This window comes from Ictidomys tridecemlineatus, chromosome 14 (genome assembly GCF_052094955.1).
Source record: "Ictidomys tridecemlineatus isolate mIctTri1 chromosome 14, mIctTri1.hap1, whole genome shotgun sequence".
NCBI classification, from domain to species: Eukaryota; Metazoa; Chordata; class Mammalia; order Rodentia; family Sciuridae; genus Ictidomys; species Ictidomys tridecemlineatus.
In genome coordinates this window covers 13,438,496-13,460,638 of record NC_135490.1, presented here as the reverse complement: position 1 = coordinate 13,460,638, position 22,143 = coordinate 13,438,496, and the positions used below count along the sequence as shown (strand labels likewise).

The window sequence follows — 22,143 nt, the reverse complement described above, 5'->3', positions numbered from 1 at the left end:
CCCTCTTCCCAGCAGCCCTTCACCCCCCTCCTCCAGCACCGCTTTCCCTGAAAGCCCTCCTTAGCCCTTCCCAGCCTTCTTCCGCCACACCTGTCCATCCGAGCCCTGCCTATCCGCCTCTCAGAGACATATGAATTGTCATCACATTTGCCAAGTCCTGCTGGCCTTGGAGCAGCACAGTGACAACAAGTCAGCCCTTCTGTGCCCTGGAGAAGTGCATGAGACCCTGCCTTTAAGTATTAGTTTCCTAGAGTGGCCCTAACACATTACCACAACCTAGGTGGCTTTAAATGACAGGGACTTGGGGCTGGGCTGTGGCTCAGCGGCAGAGCGCTCGCCTCGCACGTGTGAGACCCTAGGTTCAATCCTCAGCACCTAATAAAAATAAATAAACAAAATTAAGATATTGTGACCATGTATAAGTAAAAAAATATTTTTTAAAAAGTGAGAGGTATTTTTCCCTCCCTGTTTTGGAGCTAGAAGTCCAAGATCATGACGTTGGCAGAGCCAGGCTCCCTTTGAAAGCCCCAGGGAGGGTCCTTCCTGCCTCTTCCAGCTTCCGGCGGTGCCAGCATCTCTTAGCCTACGGCAGCATCACTCCACTCCCTATGTCCATGTCACACGGCCTTCCTCCCCGTGTGCCTCTGCATCTTCCCTTCTCCTTACAAGGACACGGGTCACTAGATTCGAGGCCCATCCTAAGGCAGATGATCTCACCTGATTCTCTACAAAGACCACATTCTCAAACAAGGCCAGATTCTGAGATTCCAGGTAGACGTGAACTTGGGGAGACATCATCTTCCCGCCCCCCTTATCCACGTCCTCCTAATTCCCGGAGGTTTCACTTCTCCCACCTCCACTTGAATCAGATGCAAGCTGAACCCTCTGGGTATCCAGCCTGGGTGGTCACCCTGCCAAGAACAGGGTTTCAACTCTCCAGGGTCCCAGTCTCTGCCGCCCCCCTGGGCTGGGTCCCCACTCCACATGGGGGTCAGAAAAAGCCTCACTTGCCTCTCCCTAAGGAGCTGCCCCAGGAAGAGGTGAAGGCCTCACTGAACCAGGTCCTCCCACGGAACCCCTGTACCCTCCAGCAAGGTCCTAGGGAAGCCCATTGGCCCATTCTCCCCCTCTTCCCTGCGCTCTGCCAGGCAGGACGCTGGACAGCCTGGGCCCAGCGCTCCACACCTGGATGCCGCCGCACCCCATTGCAGCCACCTGCAGGAGGAGATGGAAAAGAATCATGTTGTACTTCTCAGGTTTTCAGACTGCCACCCTCCCTCCCCAGGCCAGGGAGCTCCGTGCCCACAGTTACAGAGACCACGCAGGACACTGCATGTGGCAGATAACTCCCTGTAACAGTGGTCAGTCAGAATTGTGGGGGGAGCAGCACTTGTCTGGCCACAGATAACAGCCTCCATCCTGGGCCTTCCTCCGTCTCCATGGCTTGTGTTATGATTTGGATGTGAGGTGTCCCCCAAAAGCTCACCTGTGAGACAGTGCAAGAAGATGCAGAGGAGAAATGATTGGGTTGTGAGTCTTACCCAATCCCTCATAGGGACTAACAGTGGTAACTGAATGGTAGGCTGTGGTTGGGGCAGGTGGGCACTGGGGACATGGCTTTGGGTATACATTTGTATCTGGCCAGTGGACTCTCTCTCTCTGCTCCCTGCTCACTGTGGGAGCTGGTTCCTTCTGCCACACTCTTCTACCACAATGTTCAGCCTCACCTTGAGCCCCGTGGAATGGAGCCGGCCTTCTATGGACTAAGACATCTGAAACCGTGAGCCCTCAAATAAGCTTTTTCTCCTCTACAATCCTCCTGGCCGGGTCCTTTAGTCACAGCAGCGAGATAGCTGACTAAAACAGCTGGTGCCAACCCATCTGTTCTGTTCATGCCACAGTGGTCTCCTGCAATGACAGCCCATTTCCAGTAACTGCCTGGACTCAGGGAGAAACACTTGAATTAATTCCCCAAGAATAAACAGGGTGATTTTAATAGCAAAAATGTAGATTGCTACATTTTTAATAGCAAAAATGTAGATTGCTACATTTCTGGGCTAGATGATAGGACAAGTTGGTCGTTGTTAAAGGCAGGTAGGTGGTAGGTGAGCCTGGGCGACTCTCCAGGCCAGGCATACCCCATCTACAATTGGCCTAGTTCTAGGAGATACAGAGACCGTGGAGATACTGGCAGACCATGGAAAGGAATGAGTTCCCTGGGATCCCCCACCCCCAGGCCACCTTCCAGCACTGACTCCTGGACATAGAATCCTTGGCTGGACAGGGTGTCCCTATCTGCAGCAGATCTTAGCCCTCCCCCAGAAAATCACCCAGGGAACTAAGAAAAAAATGGATTCCTGGGTCCCACTCCCAGGGATTCCCATAGGTTTCAGGGACTCAGGAACCAGCAATTTATACCATAATTGTTTGAGGTGGAAGGTCCACAGAGACTATCTGGAGACAGAAGGCAGGATAGGGTGAGAAGCACCGCCCTGGGGCCCACACTGGTTCAGGTTTCTGCTACACCTTATTAGTGTGTGACCCTGGGTGGGGCTCTTAACGTATCTGGTTCTCAGTTTCCTTACTGAACAGAGATCATAAGAATGCCCACCTCCAAGGCCTGGAGGAGTCAGAGAGCCTAACACAGTGACACGGCTCCTAACCCACAAGCACTCAATCGGCGACACCTCAGAACTGTACATCTGGGCAGGTTCCCTCTGGCAGCCCGCTGTCCGGGGTCTGGAAAGCAGAGTCTATGGCCAGGTGGCAGATTCCACAATGGTGCCCACCACATGGGGCAGGATGAGACCAAAGAACAGAACTTGGCAGCCTCAGAAAATAAGCCAGACCTGTAACAGGAGTCATCCCAGACACACAGGATGCTCTCTGCGCCTATCTCCTCGTCTCCCCTGAGTCTACCTAGCGATAATAATCCTCTCGGCTGGTCTCGGCTATGCTGAGGAGCATTAGAGGGAACAGGCATTGCCCCTGGAGCCTGAGAGCTAAAGGGGAGCAGGGGTTCTCCTTCAGGCCCGTGGGGACTGACATGGTCATCTTGAGCAATCCCAAGAGGAAAAGGGCTCCAGAAGATGAAACTGGGGTCTAGGAGTCCACTACCCCTCCTGCCTGCAGATTTCCCTCTGATTTTCTCTTTTAACAACCATAAGGAGAATCAGCTCTCCTTATAGTCACGTGTTACATGACAACGTTTCAGCCAACAATGGATCTCCTGTGTGATCCCCTAAGGTTCTGTCACCTAGTGACATCATAGCTGTCTTAGTCTGGGTAAGTACACTCTCTGATGCTCACATGACCATGAAATCGCCTAGTGACGCAGCTCTCAGAACACATGATGGGTACTATTAGAGAGAGCAATTTCCTTACAGAAGTGGCACCTACAGTTCAGAGTCACTTTAGGGAGGCATGTTGACAAATCCACAGACACACACGTACACGCTCATGTGGAAAATCCCTCTTGCTAGCTACACACCCTGGCTCACCCAGGATCACTCCCATGAATACACACTCACAGCTCAAGGCATGAGCTTGCTGATGCTGCCCTTCCCCCCACAGCCACAGCAACACACTTTGTGACTCTGGGTGGAGCCACCAGGGAATGACTCTCCTCTCTGCTTTCCTGCCTATGAGTGTTATGAGAAGACGTCTCTGTGACCTCACGTTTCTGGCCCTACACAGGAGAGGCAGCGGGCCTGAGGACCTGCCGTTGGACCTGCAAGACCTAGAATTAGCGCAGCAGGGCCCAGGATGCTCTAGAGAGATGACCTCTTATCGGAGTCAAGCCTCCCCAACAACTCCAAGGAAGAGGTGGAGCTTCAGGGTGCACTCTTGCAGGAGGAAGGGGTATTATGAAGTGATTTTCCTGGGTTCTTGGTGCTACAACACAAGAAAGGACCTTAGAGACCAGCTAGCCCAGACTCTCGTTCTGGAAATGAAGCAGGTGCTGCCTGGAGGGAAAGGTAACCTGGTCAAGGTCTGCTTTTCAGCGCCTGTCTGCATTCCAGAGTGAGCAAGGGTTTGCGTCTTGCATTGCAAAGCCAGGTGCCCTCTCCAACAGCTCAGCCCTCCGTCGTCTCCGTCGTCTCCGTCTCCGTGCCTGCACCTCCCTCGGCATTTCTCACTCACACACGTATGCACAGCACTCATGAATGCACATGGTCTGCATTTGCTCATGAAAACCTTCTAGAATTACAAGACGTGCAGAATAGCAGCAAAACCCTTGGCTCTTCTACCTTTGCCGAATGGTGAGAACTTTATTATTAATGCCCTAAGCACGTAGTTCTCCTTAGATCATATACTCTGCTCCCCAAATTCCAGAAATAAGGCAAAGTATAGTGCGTGAAACACAAAACTTGAGATGGGGATATTTAAATCCAATCCCTTTGTTGTCAGATAAAGAAGCAAACACAGAGGTGACACGCACTCCCTGAGGTTTTCATGGTGAGACGGGCCTGATTAAGAGGCAGGACACTGGGATTTGGGCCAGGGCTCTTCCCCTTCCTTCCTGTTGACACTAACTTGGTTTACACTTCCTCCTTCCGCAGGGTGAAGCTCACAGGGCATCATTCCTACCTGACTCCCAGTTGGGTTGGGCTTCACTGTCCATCACCAAAGGTCTCAGTGTCGCATGGTGAGGTAGTCACAGCTCCAGCATGACAGCCTCACCCTCTAAGTCACCTTCAGTGCTGATGCCACAATCCCACTCACGGAGACCAAAACCATCCTCCTCCCAGTCTGTGACAATAAAATTAATTTGGGGCCGCTCATTCAGGGAAACTGAAGACAAGGAGGGTGTGGTCGCTCTGCAGAGAAACAAGAGGACTCTCTGGAGGTCCATATCCCGATCCATCTCAATGGCCAAGCCTAACTCCAAAAGGCCTTCCCATGCTTTCTTGTCCCTTTTCCAAAGTCATCTTAAAATATATTTTTTAATCGAAAAGGGCTCTGCCATAACAGCACCTTTGTAGGTCACTCATCTGGCAGCCTGCCAAGAACAAGGAAGTCGCCCAGATAGGCAGCATAGGGTCTGTGCACTAAAGCAGGTCTTTTACACCAGGAAAATTCATTCTCTCTCCACTTACAGCCTCCTGGTGCATCTGTAATTCAAATACCCTCCGTCGTTTGGTTTTCTGTTCCTCTGAAAACCAGCAAAGGTGAGAGGTGACAAAAAGAAGCTCACAGGGCCAGACAACCTTCAGCAAGAAGTGACAGCAAACACAGAGGAGGAGACAGAAACACCAGACAAGCAAACTGCAACCACTCAAAAGCCACAGTATCTGCGACTAATTAGTGTAGGGGTGAACAAACCCAGAGAAGTCAGTAGACCTGAAGGCACCCAAGCACCATCTGCGACATTACCGGGCCGTCAGGATTGACTCAGAGTCATCAAGAAAAGGTTAAGGCACCTGCCACAACCTCTGGTTTAGGAGAGAAAGAGCACTCAGGCACTCCCCACATACTGACTGCACCTCTGCACGACATCAGGCTCAGGGCCAGGTGCAGGGGTGAGTGAACACCCGGAGGCCACGGTGTCTCCACTGGGAGAGCAGATGTGGTGGAGAAGCAGCTGGTCCTGCCTTCCTGAGGGCACAGCAGAGAGAGAAGAAAGAAAAACAATGAGATGTGCTTGCCCTTCATCCATCCGCCATGTACCCCTTTACAAGGGGCAGACAGGATTTTGAAGCTGGGAGACCTACTGTCCCTGAAACCGGGAAGAGGCATCATTTTCAGAAGTCTCAAGAAGGCAGTCCAAGAGCTGGGAGTGCCCAGGGTTTACTGAGTGGGGTGGTCACTAGAGCAGAGAGAAGGCCCAAGATCTTGGTGACCTGGGCTCTTTTGCCCTAGGACCCAAATGACAGAGGCTGAGAGCTGAAGCCCAGGGAGCCCCTGGCCTTGGGGAGTACCTTTGGGCAGGAGGGGGGTCTCTGTGCGTGAGTCTGGGGTCAGTGGAATTCACAGTTAAGGGGCAACTGGGGCCACCCAGAGCAGTGCTAAACGGCCCAACTGAGGAGAGACTGGAAGGAAGATCTAAACTACAAACTGACCAACCAGCTGGACCAACAGAGTCCTGAAGGCCAGACAGGCAGCTCAGGCAGATAGGGACTCATTCCTGCTGGCCAGGTCAAGGAGGGGAACTTGTAGCTGATTTAGACAATCCGGAAATGTGAACTGACCCCAGAGCACTGTGAAGCAAAATCCACACACTCAACAACTGAGAGGCGTCCTAAGAATAGCTCTGACTGGGGCTGGAACCAAGCGGAACCCGAGCACAGGAAACAGAAAAGGCAACTTTCTGGAAAAGACCAAGATACCACAAAGAGGTGACCACAGAGCTCTTCTAATGTGATTGGGCACTTCCCCAGACCCCAGAGGCAAGACGAGCAGAAGCAAGTCACCCATTCAGGGAGGTGGCTGCAGATGTGAGAGCCAAGGCAGGGAGGGGGTCTCAGAGCCCAGATTCTTCTGGAACAAGAGTCAGGGAGGTCCTGAGGTTTGAGTGCTTTGAAAAGTCCATTCTTACCTGCTGGCTGCTCACTGCCAGGCCGTTGGGCTGCAAAATCCATTTCCAAATGGGCTGAGGAGCCACGAGCTGTTGAGGAGCTACAAGCATGGTGTACTGGGAACAGTTATCGTCCCAACTTTCTGCCTCCCAGTGCCAGCTTCTTGACTCTGAGGCAGCTTGAGGTCCACATGGCCCAGCCCACAGGCCCTGACCTCCCTCAACCCTCAAACTCCCCACAGATCAGCAGGCACTCCCCTGAGCCTTGCCCCTGGCCTTCCCAAAGCCCAGGATCAGGCAGAGGAGGACGATTTCTCGTTAGAATGAGCCCATCCCAATGCATCATATCTACCCACAGTATCTGATCAGCATGAAAATTGAAACCACAGCACCACCACCGAGGTCTCCGCTCAGCACCCCAAGTCTAAGGTCTGTCCACTCAGTTCTCCAGGAGAGAGGGGACCAAGGGAGAAGAAGCCCCAGCCACACCTCCATTTTAACCACCAGGCAGGTTATCCCGGGCCCAGCAGGGCCCGCATCTGAGCTGGGGGGTGCTGGAAACCCTGCTCTAGTTAAAATACATCTATCTGCTGCATTCAGAAAATAGCTATCTACAGTATTGCTTTCAGCTATAATGGAAAACTGATGGCTTTTATCTCCCCAACTTTATGACTATTGATGGGATAGAGGCTGAGGTTTGATGACCATTTAATAGCCGACCCTGCGCAGTTAGAGTAGCATCAGAAAGCAATGAAAGCGCCGAGATGATTGTCTGGCAGAGAATTCTCTGCTGAGGTCCAGGAAGCAAAACAACCACCCTCCCCAGGCTCCAACAGAAGAAAGAAAAAAATCAAAGTCATCATCATTTCTGTTTCTCCCCGTCCCTTCGGCCATTGACCTCTGGGAGGTTGATCCAAAGGGGAGAGAGGGGTGTGGGGATGACAGTGATGCAGACCTGAGCCTACACGGAGAAAGGGAAGGGGCTGTGGGCTGGGGACCCCATAGCCTGGGCTCCTCCACTGCCCCACCCCTCCCCACCCAGGCTTCAGCACCCTGTGGACTGGTGGGCTTCTGGCAAGGGTTTGGGACAGTCGGTCAAGCACTCTGGGACAGAGCTGGAGGAAAGAGAAGGAAGCAGAAATGATGTCCCTTTTGCCAAGTCTGGGCTGGAGCAAGGTCCAATTGGTCTTAGACCTTCTGCCCATTGCTAGAAGCCAACAGCCATCTCCAGGGCTCTGTGCATGTCCAAGCACTAAGTCTTACCTGCCATTCTGCCCCTGCCCCCTCCTGGGAGGATCTGCCCAGCAGCCCCATCACTGCCCTCCCTTGCTCCCGCAGGAACAGAGCCAGGTCTGCAGGCCAGCACATGGGTTGAGAGACAGCCCAGGTTTAAACTTTGCAGCATTCCAGTGCAGGTGAGCCTCCCTAACCCAAACATCCAAAATCAGAAATGCTCTCAAATCTGAAACTTTTTGAGTCCTTGACATGACACCATATGCAAAAAAGACCACCTATGAAACTTTGTTTTATGCATAAAATTGGGTGAAATATTATATAAAATTGGACTGGGGAGGTAGCTCAGTGGTGGAGTGTTTGGCACAAGCAAGGCCCTATGGTCGACTCCCCAGCACTGTAAAAACATGTAAGATTACCTTCAGGCTATGTGCGTAAAGCACAAATAAAACACAAATGAATTTCACGTTCAGACTCAGGTCCCATCCTCAAGATACCTCACTGAGTATATGCAAATATTCCGACATGCAAAAAAATCCATAATTGGAAACACTTCTGGTCCCCAACAACCGGGATAAGCAAGTTCAATAACTGTGAACTACCCTTCACAGCTGTTCTCTCTGTCTACAATCATGAGATGGATAGCATGGGCTTCCATTTTTTCAATGAGGAAAACTGAGGCTCAGAAATGTTATATCTCATAAACTGTGGGGCCCAGGTGTTTGACCCTGTGCAAGCTCACCCTCTGCCACGCCAAGTGCTTCCCAGAGCAGGGCACTGCCCAGCAAGGGGAACCTGACCCTTCACCTGGCTCCTGTCACACTGTAGCTGTGTGACTTCAGGTAATAACTTTATTTCTCTGGGCTTCAGCTTATTCACCTGCAAAATGGAAATTTCGTTGGGATGATCTGTTAGGTCTCCTCTACCTCTATTTTAAGGTGTGGTCATGGTTCCTTGGGGCTTTATCAGTCATGTTCTCAAGCACAACAGTGGCCTCCTTGGCACCCCACCTGCCACCTTTCCATCCAGCACACAGCTCTATCCTGCCGTGAAAAAGACTGAGTAACTGCCACAGCCCTTGTGTCTTCTGAGATCCTAAGTTGTCACTTGGTAGATTTTTTTAGGGATTTCAAATTGTCCCTGAAGGAACCAGGGAAGAATTAGCTAGAAGCAGGCCACGACCTTTGTTTGGTTTATTTAAAATGCCCCCCCTCACCCCCGAGAAACTAAACCCGGAGGGAAACAGTGGAGAAAGTGAACCACCTCAGACCTCCAAAGGCCCCGCCTGGCCAACAGTCTCCAGCCCTCTCCATGTGTCCCTCAGACCCCACTCTCAACATCACCAGCCAGCTTATGCTTTAGTGATGCCAACACACATGCTGACTCCTAAAAGCTTCTGCTTTTGGTAGTATGGCCATTTTGACAAGATTAATTTTGCCTATCCAGGAGTGACGAGGTTGTGGTGAAAAAGGTACACTCATACACTGCTGGTGGGACTGCAAATTGGTGCAACCACTATGGAAAGCAGAATAAAGATTCCTCAGAAAACTGGGAATGGAACCCACATTTGACCCAGCTATCCCACTCCTTGGTTTATACCCAAAGAACTTAAAATCAACATACCACAGGGACATAGCCACATCAATGTTTATAGGAGCTCAATTCACAATAGATGAACTATGGAACAAACCTAGGTGTCCCTCAACAGATGAATGGATAAAGAAAATGTGGTATATAGACTCAATGGAATGTTACTCAGTTTTAAAGAAGAGTGGAATTATGGCATTTGCCAGTAAATGGTTATGAGTTGGAGAACATCATGCTAAGGGAAATAAGCTAATCCCAAAAAACCAAAGGCCAAGTGTTTTCTCTAATATGTGGATACTAATTCACAATAAGGGGAGGGCACTAGAGAAGAATAGGTAGAGGGAAGGGATGGGAGGGGAGGGGAGGGGATGTGGGAACAGGAAAGATAGTAGAAGGAAACAGACATTATTACTGTATGTATATATATGACTACATGACCAATATGATTCTGCAACATGTACACTCAGAAAATGAGAAATTATATCCCATCTATGTAGGATCTATCAACGTGCATAAATGCATTCTACTGTCATTATAACTAATTAAAGCAAATAAAATTTTTTTAAAAAATTGCTTCTGCTTTAGGTATCATCTCTCCTTTAGTCTCAGGATGGTGGCTGAAAAGGCCTTTACATATTCCTAAACCCACTGGCTGGTGGAGTCCTCACCCTGAGCACCACCTTCAGTTACAGGGAACCAGACCATTCTCCTTAATGGCCACCCAGCAGAGCACAGCCAAACCACAGCTGTGAACGACCCAGAAACTCCCCTCCCCCCTTGAAGAAGGCCACTCATTCCAGCTTCCTGTCCTCCCCTTCATCTGGGGACTCTCCCACCCACCCTCCCAGGAAAGTCCCAAGAAAAGTCCGAGGGTCAGTTCCCTGAGTGTCCCCTCTCCCCAGAAAGCCTAGAATGTGGCTGTCACCCATCATCAGGCAGCTGGGACCAAGACACTTTTCTCAGATAAGAGTGGACAGACAGGTGCACAGAGACAAGCCACATGGACCATTCACAGGGACAGAGCCCACAGAGGGACACAGATGACCATTAAAACCAGCACACCTGCACGTGCCGAGACGGGTGATCGCTGACCATGTATTTAGAGAAAAAGGGCAGCTTACCAAATAGCACGCCCTGCAAGATGTCATTTTGTTAAAATATGTGACTGCACAATTTTTAAAAAGTCTGAAAGTATGTATTCTCCAAAGCACTCAGAGGAGTTATTCCAGGGCATCTGGGTTGGGATGTTTTCCCAAAAAAGTACACATTTCTGTCTTGCCTGAATTATTTCTTCTAATGAGCACATACCACTTTCATAATCAGTAAAAACCGTAAAGCAAAATTCATTTCGAGAATTAGGGGGGAAAAAAGAGGGAAAAAGAAGGAGGGCAAAAGAAGAGAGGACAGAAGGAAGGGACACGGGGTCTACTCCCCCTCTTGCCTGGAGACAGGAAGCCCCAGCTTCACACGCTCATAAGGGGTCTGAGCAGGCCTCATCCCATGCAGCCAGGGTCCCTGCCTCTGCTCCTGCACCACCCACGGCCGCCTGTGCTAATTTCCACAAAGATCACAGGGGCATACAGTCCTCGCTTGGTACCCTCACAGACTGGCTCCAGGACTCCCACAGACACCAAGCTCCAAGGGTGCTCAAGTTCTTTCTGTAAAAGGTATAGATATTGTGCATGATCTACGCAATCCCTCCGCATAGAGCAGGTCATCTCTGGGAGACTTCGAATACCTAACAACACGCATGCTATGTAAATAGTTATTAGACTTTATTTTTATTTGTACTGTTTTTATGGTTATGTTGTCTTTTATGGTGGTTTTTCTTTGTAATATTTCCAATCTATGGTTGATTAAACCCATGAATGTGGAACCTGTGGATACAGTGGGCCAAATGTATTAATTAGGACTAGGTAAATCCCTAACTAGGGCCTGTCCTGCCTGTCCACTTTGTCTTCTTATTAAACAACATGTTGAGGGACCCCAGAGCCTGCTGGAACTGGACGCTGAAAGGCAGAGGCCTGGCAGGAGATCTCCTCTTCTCAGGGTCTCCCTTGTGCCACCCCACATGCGCAAACTTTCCCCTGTCAGCTGGCACCTTCCGATCTGAGCGTGACAGTCCCTCCCTTTGGGGACAAGTCACTGCTCAGTCCAGCTTCCTCCTCCACCCCCTTCTTCCCAGAAGCTTCTGCCCCAAGGACATTCTCCCTCCTTCCTGCCCCAGCTGCAGGACCCTGGCTCTCCCAGCCTCCCCAGATGAGTCTGCCGCTCCTTGTTTTCCACACGTTGCCTTAACCCCATCATCTCTAGCCCAAGTCCTGCCTGTCTCCGGAACTCCCAGATAACAAATCCTTCTCCTATTTGACATTTCCACTGGCCTGTTCCAAAGGCTTTCAAATAACAAGTTTGAAGTCCAAACATCTTCGCCCATACCCAGCCCTCCATCTCCTTCTCTCAAACAATGGTGTTGCCACCAGCTGGTCACCAGGCCAGAGACCTTGACATTGTCCTGGATATTCCCTGACCGTCTACCTGCATGAAGTCCCCAGGAACTGGCCTCTGCAGTTCTCTGCCTCTGATCAGGCCTCTTCACTGTGCTCTGTGTTGGCCTTATCTCAGTGTCCATCACAAATGTGGCCTCCCAGAGGGCCTCCCTATCTAGCCTCCTCTCTTCCAACCCCTGTGTACACAGTGGCCAAAGGGGTCTCTCTAAAATAGCAGCTGGACAGTTCACCATCTTGCTAAAAATGGCTTCCCACTGTCTGTGGAGAAAATCAAAGTCCTTGACAAAAGGTACCAGGGCTTTGTGAGCCGATGCCCCTCCTCTCCCTGGTCACACCCGTCACACAGACCTACTCCTCCTCCAGAGCCAGCACAGACAGTGCCTTCAGCAGGCCTTCCCCTACCAAACCCACAGGGCTAGCCTCCACCTCACAGCCAGGGCTAGCCTGGGACACCGCAGGGCACGTCGGAGGCCTATCTCAGCCTTCTGGGAGAGCTCAGCTTCCAGGAAGAAAGCTCCACACGTCCTCCCGAATGGGCTACCAAGCGTCCATCCTTATCTTAATGAAGAAAACAGAGGATGTGCCCAGGCTCATCAACCTGCCCTCTGAAACCAGGCTGTCCTTAGCTCTCTTCCTGAGCATGTCATGGTACCCAGAATACAGTCCCCAAGAAAGGACAGGAGAACTGGCAGCTCAGGAGGCCCCTGGCCAGGCAGGGTAGAAGCAGCTATCCCACAGTTCCCCTGCCACTCTCAACAAGCGGCAAGTGTTTCCTGTTCCTTTGAGCATAACTCAATGTCCCCACTCTTCTACAGGAGGGAAGGTACCTGTGGGGGCCTGAGGTGCTGCCCGTAGGAGGCCTCTGAGTCTTGTGAGAAAGGCCCCGGAAGGACCCAGAAGCCAGCAGCTGGCTTGAGGGGACCACAGCCCATGCTGCTCCACCAGAAAGCAAGCAGGGCTGCCTCCTCTCCAGGGATGCTGAGGGAGAAGGCCAAGCACCCTGAGGCTGGCTACAGGAGAGCCCCACCCAACCCTGAAACACCATGGAGGGGCCCCATCACGGGAGCCGGGGACTCCCCTCAGCCACCCCTCAGCACTGCTTTAAGTGCCTCCTGGCTGCTCACCTGTGCACGGTGGCCTGGAGCACAGGCTCCTCTCACATGCCAAGGACTCAGGGCGGGAGCCGGAGCAGCTGAGTCCGAGGCAAGCCTGTGGCGCACGGGGGTCTGTATCACTGCACAGAGGCTCCTCTACTTATGATGCAGTTCTGCGCGAGACCCATCATAAATTGAAAATGTCTTAAGCTGGAAACACGTTTAATGCCGCTAACCTACCAAACAGCAGAGCTTAGCCCAGCCTGTCTTAAACATGCTGGAAACACATTCACCTACCGCTGGCAAAATCATCTAACACAAATTCTGTTTATAATGAAGTCTTAACACCCCACGCAATTTATTGAATACAGACACTGCAGAGATCAGCTGTTCCCCCTCGTGGTTCCGGGGTGACTGGGAGCTTCAGCTCTGCTGCCAGTGCCCTGCATCACCAGATAGGATCCTACACACATCCCCCAGCCCCGGACAAAATCCAAGGTACAGTTTCTACTGAATGCATGTCACTTTTTTTGGGCCACTAGAGAGTCAAAAACTCATATAGCTATCCCAAAGCTAAGAGATCACAGACTAACTTTGGCCAAAGCCATGGTCCTGGGAGCTACAGAGTGCCAGGGAAGAGGACCTGGGATTGTCCCCAGTGTCATGGACACCCTCTCACCTGCCTGCCTCCACTTCCACCCCACACTTGCCAAAGTCACGCGAGTGCTAGGCTGTCCTTAGCCACTCCTCTGCTGATGGACGAACATCTTCCCTCTCCTTTGTCATCTTCCCCACCAAACTCTGACCAACCCACTGATCCGCCTTTCCTTAGCACTTGTCAGGTTTCTGGAATCACCAGTTCATCCAAACTACTGTGGAAGAGGCACCAGGGCCCTCCACATCTCCAGCCTAGTGATTCCCTGGACCCCTCAACAGTAGTTGGCAGTCCTCCCTCTTTTCAGAACACATCCTTCTGACTCCTGGGCCCTCCATGGCAGACTGGCCTGTTCTCAGTCCTCTCCTGCCGGACCCTCCCTAGGAAACCCGTCACAGCCCCTAGCTTTCATTACCATAGCCATGCCGGTGACCCCCAGAACACAGAGCCCCAGTCAAGCCCCAGATGCGAGAGTCTCGAAGGCACGAACACTAACTTGCCCAATGTGGGATTCCGGGTCTCTCTCCTTACCCAAGTCTTCAGCACCTCAGAAAATGACACCATCGATTACGGAACTGCTTGAGCCAGGAGCTTGTGAGTCATCACCGAGTCCCTCCTTCCCCCAACTCCCACCTTCAAGGTAGATGGCTGCCATCTCCAGAGTCTCTCCAGTTCATCCATTCCTCTCTCTCCACACAACCACCACCCAGGCTGAGCTGCTGTCATCTCTGATCTAGTGATACGACAATAACTTCCCTCATCTCGTGCCATTGCTCCGGCCTCTGCCCTCCACCCCAACACAGTAGAGGATGTCATCTCTTCCTATGGGGCTTAATAACATCACTGCTCAGTTCCACCATGCTCAGAGGCAGTCCAAACCCTCGCCAGGCACACAGGCCCTGTGGGATCTGGCCCTGCCTGCCGTGTCCTGTGCCTCTGTTCCTGACCTCCTCTGTTCCAGCCACTCGCCTCCTTTCAGCAACGCCAAGTCTTTCCCTCTGGCCGCACATGCCCATGCTGGACCCTCTGGTGAAATGTCCCCTCTCCCATCTGGCTCACACAGGCTCCTCCGTCTTCAGGTCTCAGTGCAAATGTCACCTCCTTAGATGAACTTTTCCTGATTCTTGTGCAAATACATGCCCCGCTATTATTCTTGATTTCTATAGCCTGCTCATTTCAGCCCTTTTAATTAAGATCGAGTGTCCTTTATCTAAAATTCTTGAGACCAGAAGAGCTTCTAATTTGGGAATTTTTTTTCCGATTTTGGAATATTTGCATGTACATAATGAGGTATCCTGGGGATGTGGCCCAAGTCTAAACACAAAATTCACTGATGTTATTCATATACACTTTAAACCCATCTCTAGGAGATAATTTTATGCAATACTTCTGGTGCACCTTAATTTTGACCATGACTCATTACATGAGGTCAGGTGTAGAATTTTCCATTTGTGTTATTGTTACTACTCAAAAAGTTTCTGATTTTGGAGCATCCGCAGATGTCAGACTTTCAGATCAGAGATGCTCAACCTGGATAAACTTATCTGCTGATTAGTCTACCGTCTATGTCCTTCATCAGATTGTGAGCTCCGAGGGGGTAAGGACCAGCTCCACTGTGTCTCTGAGATTCATCTAATGTTTAACATAGTACCTGGCAAGGAATGCACACACAGTAAAAAACTGTTAAATCAATAAAAAAAGACCCAGTATAATATAAGAATAAAAAGCAGAAACCTAATCAGGTAGAAAAATATTACGTGCCTTACACAAACAAGCTCTAGCGAGCATCTGTGTGAAGAGTCTCCAGGAGACAGGTTTAGGGGCAGACTTGATAAAGGACAAGAGCAAGTTCTATGGACAGAATGTTGAAATCTTAATCCCCAATGTGACGGTATCGGGAGATGGAGCCTTTGGGAGGTGACTGGGATTAGGTGAGATCATGACTGTGGGGCCCCCATGATGGGTGACTGAAGGCTTGTCCGCCCTGTGTGAGCAAACACACAGGCCAGCCACAGGTGAAGGCTGCTAGGAAACAGACTGTGTGGGCTCTAATCCCCACACTCTGAACAAATGGCATCTCACTGAAGGGATCACTCTTATCCATCCCCTAAGGACAAGATGGGTCCTTAACCACAGCCCCACCTCACTAGGAAGGGCTGTGCCTCATCTGCAAGGGCAATGCCTGGAGAGCAGGCAAGGCGCAGCAAGACGCACCAGCCCTCTCTTGCAAAGTAGGTATCTAGGTTGGGGCTTCCTTCTGAGCTTATTTCCCCAGAGCCTTCAGGAAAGTAATATTCCACCCGCCAGCCTTGTCTCAAGACGCACAGAACTTCCAGGAAGAGCCATTTGGATGCCCTTGGCCCAGAGTGAAAGGTGGGAGCAGCAACAGGGGCCAGCGCGGGGCGCACGGGGAAGGCAGTTCTCATCTCCAACAGGGCTGAGGAGCCTGCACGGGCAGAGCTCCCGGGGAGAGCCCTTGGTCAGCATGGCAGCTCCAGGGAACAGCTCTGCTCTGAGGCTGGCCTTGAGCAGAGGCCACCAAGGCCTCTCAGAGACTTATCTGCTTCAGGCTCATTGCCCCCAAGAAAGGAATGCCCTCCAAGGCCACCACCGTGGACCTAGGAGGTGGCAGAGTAGAAGTGGGATTTTAAGAGAAGCTAAGCCAACATGCTCTCTAACTATAATGTAGCTCTTCTTGCACCACAGAGGTGATAAACACAGTGTCCTGTCACTAGACTCTAACACCCAGGAGGACAAGGACCTCCAGATCCTTCTCCATTAACTCTTCAACCCTAACACAATGCCAGACCCAATGCCAGGGACCAGAAAACCACCGAGAGATTAAGAGGAATCATCATGAGACCCACAGTCTCCCACTCTAGGCAACCCACTGCACCCAGGAATGACAGACGGGACCCCTGCTGAGGATCCACCCTGCCTTTCCGGGTGCCTGGGGCAGGCAGCACTAATCAATCACAGTCCTCTTTGCTTACAGAGCCAGGAGGCAGATTCGACATCATTCTCTAGGGATCCCGTCCAAGTCCATCTTTCAGAGAAAGCAGAGGTTCTCCAACGTTAGGAGACCAAGGAATCCTTGGAGAAGCTAATGGATGCAACAAGGTTCTCTCTAAAAGATATACCCAAAACTCAGTGTACAATTTCAAGGTATTCAAGAATTCTCCCTTAAAAGAGATGAACGTCTGGATGCTTCTAAGTCACCCACCAGTATGTAAATGATGACTTAAAGCCAGATAGAAATGATCTGCTACAAACCCCAGCCAACAAATCCTACAGAGTCAAAAAGAAACTGAATGACAGGCCCAAGGAGCCAAAAATCAAATCCCAGACTTGTTCATCCCCTATCAGGCAAGAGGAGAGCCGGCTGGAGGTACTTCTCTACACCCCAAGACAGCCCCCAGGGAGGGGCCAACTCCCTCTGCATCCCAATGATCCTTGCAGACAAGGACAGCATCACTGCACAAAGGGGCTGGACTGCTGGGGTAGCTCCAGGCTGGAGTCTATTTATACACATCCCCAGAACCCAGAGGTTAAATTACAGCCCCACAGATGGCACAGGGCCAGCAAGGAGATATTTATATCCTCCTGGCAGATGAAGAAGAACAGGACATTGAAGAGGGCTGTTTCCAAATGTGGCCTATAAGGGACACAGTTTACAGGGCAACAGAATCCTCCTCCTCACGGCCACCACTTCTCTCTCCTCTCTCTCTCTCACACACACACAAACACACACCACTCTCTAAGAACATCTTTGCAAAGAGCCCAGCTGAGAGAATAGAAATTGAAAGGTCGTGCTTTAAAAAAAAAAAAAAATTGCAGATCATGGCCCACTGGGGAACCAAACAGAATCCAGCCAAACTCCACAGATTCATTCCAACAAGTTCCAGGGCTTTCCTGGCTCCATATCCCAACGTCTTGAAGGAAATGCCTATCCTGTCTTCCTAGATCTCTGGTTAACTGAAGTCTACAGCCCAGGGCTCAGAGGGTGTGGTGTGAACTGGGCAAAGCACAAGGCAGAGCTGGGGCTCCTGGCCTGCTACTGCTAAGCCAGCTGGAACTGGGGGTGGAGCAGCAAGCACCCCTCCCAAAGGCGCTCTGACCCTGCTCCAAAGGACGTGGGAGAATTCAGAAGTGCTTCCAATAACCCCAAGGCCCAGCGAACAGATATCCTTGTTTAAACAAGGTTTCTTCAAACCCAGATCAAGGAAAACCTCCAACACTTTATCAGTAGTGACATTTAATAAGACAGCACAGCAGAGTCTGTAGCACATCACACAGGTGACATCATACAGGGCTGCCACAAGGTGCGCCTCACAGCACATCAGTGGACTGGCTTTAATGAGGTGCCAGGTAGGCTTTGGCAGAGCTGCCCCAAGACTCCTGGGTCAGGACTTGTTCCATGAGAAGCTTGGCCATAACTAAGCAGAAGGAACGGCCAGAGGGGCCAGGCAGGCCTGGCTATGTCAGGACCAGAACCACAGCCCTTCAGCATGGGAAATATTCTGGGAGATGCCTAAAGATAGGGCCTCATTTCAGAACTCTCCGTCCCAAAGAGGCTTTCCTGGACCCCATCAAGCCAGCTTTGCTCATTAAATTTTCCAACAACTGGAGGGGTCTCTAGTTCCTGCTCCAAGTGCCCAACATTATGCTTTCCCGAGATTTCTAGCCGCGGAGCCCACCTGGAGGGCAGAAATGTGAAGGAGGCCAAGTCCAGGAAAGGAAGGAAGAGAACAGCACCCCTTCCCATGCACAAGGCAGAGCCAAGCCCACTTCCCACCCTGCAGAGGCTCCTCTCCAGCCACCTGGAACCTCCCAGTGCCATCTGGTCATCTCCATGGTTGCTGGGGTGAGCGAGGCAAGGGTCAACAGGTCAGGCCTGCAAAAGCTGGAAAGATGTCGCATCTCCTCCCAGGCCCACTCCTGGGAAAACACTGGTAAAAAGGGCCTTTCCAACCCACCCTTCCACACCACGTACCCTGGGGAGGGCTTGGAATTTCCTCTTAAGCCAAGCTCATGTCTCCAGGAGCATGACCCCAGGCACAGGAAAGCCACGCGGACAGAATCAAAGCAGGCAGCCTGGAAATCCACGTGGACAGAATCAAAGCCGCAGACTGCAAGACACAGAGGGTCCTCAGAGATGCCTTGGTTAAGCATCCTTGTCTGATCAGTGACAAAACTGTGGGCACAGGAGTGAAATGGTCCATTCAGGGCACCGAGGAGGCCATAGGCATAGTAAGGAAAAGAGGCAGGTTTCTACCTGTCACCTCCATCCACCCTCTGCCTGTCATCTCTGCATCTCATCTCTGGTTCTCCCTAACATAAGTCTCCCAGCTCTGAGCCATGAGTAAAGTCCTCTAGAGGGCACTTTGCTGGGTACAACATCCCCCAGGTCCCTGCCAGACTCGTCCTAAACGCGGGGTCTGTCCTCATTCTTCCCCTCCCTCCTCTGGGCGGGAACTTTCAATCTGCATGTGTGTGGGCACCACAGTGGGTGGGAGTTAGGCAGACGTGGGTTGGAGGAATGCCCTGGTTCAAGACATGAGCCCACCACACCTAGGCAACCCGAATTTCCTACTTCAGCGAGCTGAGTCCCTGAAACAACAGTGTAGGTACAACACTGTCCAGGAGCCCTGGGGTGCTGCTGTTGAAATCCACATGCCTACACAAGTGCCAGCATGCCTGGCTCAGCCCTCAGAACCTGTCCACACACTGCTCCTGGGAGTCCTCAGCAGCAACCCTCCCAATGCGTAGCCATGTTTAAACACCCGTTCTGGTTCCATGATGTGACACTTATCACCCGATTCTCCTGTTCCCAGCTTCCCCATCTCTGGAAATACAAACAAAAAACCCTTTTAGGGGCTGGGGTTGGGACACAGCAGTAGAGCGCTCGCCTAGCACATGTGAGACCCTGGGTTCGATCCTCAGCACCACATAAAAATAATAAATAAAATAAAGGTATGTGTCCAACTACAACTAAAAAATAAATATTTTTTTAAAAAAAAACTTTTTGTTGTTTAAACAGACGCAGACCAAGCCACCAGATTCTCCCTGCTCCAAATTCCCCCTAGCCCACACAGGGCACAGACCCCACAGGAACTGCACAGTCCATCGTCCACCTTTCCTCAAAATGTGACAATCAGCAAGTGCCAAGATCCTGCTCTCTGCCTGAGACTCCTTGTTCAGACATCCCAGTGGCTGAACCTTGGGCTCCCGTCACAGGGCCCCTGCAGCTCCTGGCTTCCTGGGCTCCCCTGGCCTGCCCTCTGGCAAGGGATCCTGAGCTGGGGTCACGCTGGTCCTTACCAGCCCCTTCAAGCCTGGTTCCCACATGCTCTGTCACTGTGCATCGCTGTGTATGACACAGCCTGGTAAGCTTACTCCTGCATTTAGCCCAGGGAGAGGAAGAGACCGGATGTAAGAATCAGGGCACCCACTATATCATGTCGCAGGACTCATGTGGCCCATCCAGCTTCCCCTCAATCCAGGGACCATGAAGCTCAAAGCCTCAGATCAACAGCACTCCACCAGTGGAGGCCCTTGCTAGCTCCTGCCTTTGAGGGCCTCCATTTCTGCTAACCCTCCTGGGTTGTAGGCACAGGTATATTTCAAATCACCTCCATCAGTCTGCATATAAGGTGCAGCATTTTAATTAAGCAGAAAAGCCCATCATCTCTCCAGGGCTTTCCTGAGCCTGTAGCTAACCCCTGCTCCATCTTGGAACCCCAACAGAGCCTGTTTCCCAGCCAAAGGGGCATTTCCCCTTTAGCGCGCAAGCAGTCCAGCTCCCACAGATTGGAAAGCAGCAGTGCCTGCCCCCAGTCCATCTCCAGGCCCCGGCCCCAGCCCTGCTTCCTTCTGAAGAAGGTAGTTTGCACCCAATACCTACACTTCTGCCTCTCTGCCACGCCTCAGCCACAGCAACCTGGCTTTCACTACATACACACACACACACACACACACACATACACACACACACACATACACACACACATACACACACACACACACACACACACACACACACACATAAGCGTAGTCTTCAAGACACAGAGGCTTGGCCACTCCCTCCCTCTGAAGTCCCCTTCTCTTTGGTTTCTGGTTGTCCTCCACCCTCCCTGGCCTCCCGGCTCATGCTGCATCTCCTCTACCCCTCTCTTACGCAAGCACTAGTGTTTCCAGTAAGTCTCTGCCCTGGCCGCCCACACCAACAGCTGCATTCCTCACCTGAGCACTGAAAATCCCCAAACCTGCAGGCATGTCCAGCCTGGACCCCTAGAGTGTTCCACCAACCTGCCTACACCACCCCCTGCTGCAGCTCCCATCACCAACAAGCTGCCCGAGATCCTACTCCTCAGCCATCCCTCCTCCAGCCTTAGGACTGAGTTCCAGACCCATGAGTCCCCCAGATGTTGCTGTGGGGATGTCAACAGTCCACAGGATCCTCTAATGCTAGGAGTCTAAAGCCATGAAAGGCTCCATCACTCCATAGTTATTCACCCAGGAAACCCTGCAGAGGCCACCCACTGATCCCCTCAAGAAATGTGAATGGAGGGCTCACCAGGCACCAGGGTCCAGGTGCAGGAGGAGGTGGAGAGTAAACAGAGCAGAACTGGATCTTGCCTCCAGGGGACTATCATTCAGTCACCCAGTTCTTTCAAGTCTACCTGCCACCCTCCTCTGAAACACTTGACTTTTCTCCACCCCCATGGTCACTGCCCGAGTCCAGGACAGTATGCCACAGGGGCAAGAAAGCAGTACCACAGGAATGCCAGCTCTGAAATGTGCGCTGAGGGGCCTTGGGAAGACACTTTCTCTGTTTTCTCAGCTGACAGATAAAGATAATAGCAATGCCAACCTCACAGCCTTGTTGCAAGATTAAATGAGACACGAAGCCTTTAGAGCACTGTCCAGAACACAGCCAACAATCTCTAAACACCTGCAACTATTGCAATCCCTGCCAATCCAGCCTCCCGGTATGGCCCACTCCAAAGCACCCACCCCTCCCGTCCCCACGAGCCACTCCCTGTCTCCAGCCCTTTCTGACTGACTCGCCCCTAAACGTCTTTTCTCCATCTCATTTCCCAAGCCTCAATTTAAGGCCAGTGCCCCTCTCTTGTGCTCCCTCCTCTAGAAGACCCCAGCCTCATCCCTATGAACTAGGACCACTTCTCTCCTTGAGCTTCCCTACTCCTTGGAGAGCACTGTGCTCGCCTCTGTATGCCCAGGCCTTAGAATCATTTTGTCCACAACAGGGGGCTGGAGAAACACTTCATAACAAACAAGAAAAACATAAGAATTGCCAAGAGGCAAATTTCAAGTCACTATATCAACAACAGAAAAGCACTTCCTAATAGTTGAGCCACACTTATTAAGCATGTACTGTGTGCCAGTTTCTGAGTTAAGCTTTGGACACATGTAATCCAATGATCATGTCAGATGTGGGTATTTGTATTCCTGTTTCACAGGTAAAGGGACGGAAGCTGAGGAAATCCTTAAAACTTGCTCAGAGTCACGCAGCTAGGAGGTGGTGCC

General features: G+C 51.4%; 1 protein-coding gene across 4 annotated transcripts in view; it reads right to left on the bottom strand.

Annotated features, from left to right (window-relative positions):
• Positions 1-22,143, bottom strand: part of Gfra2 (GDNF family receptor alpha 2) — an 88,376-nt gene that overhangs the window by 28,461 nt on the left and 37,772 nt on the right. The window lies entirely within an intron of this gene.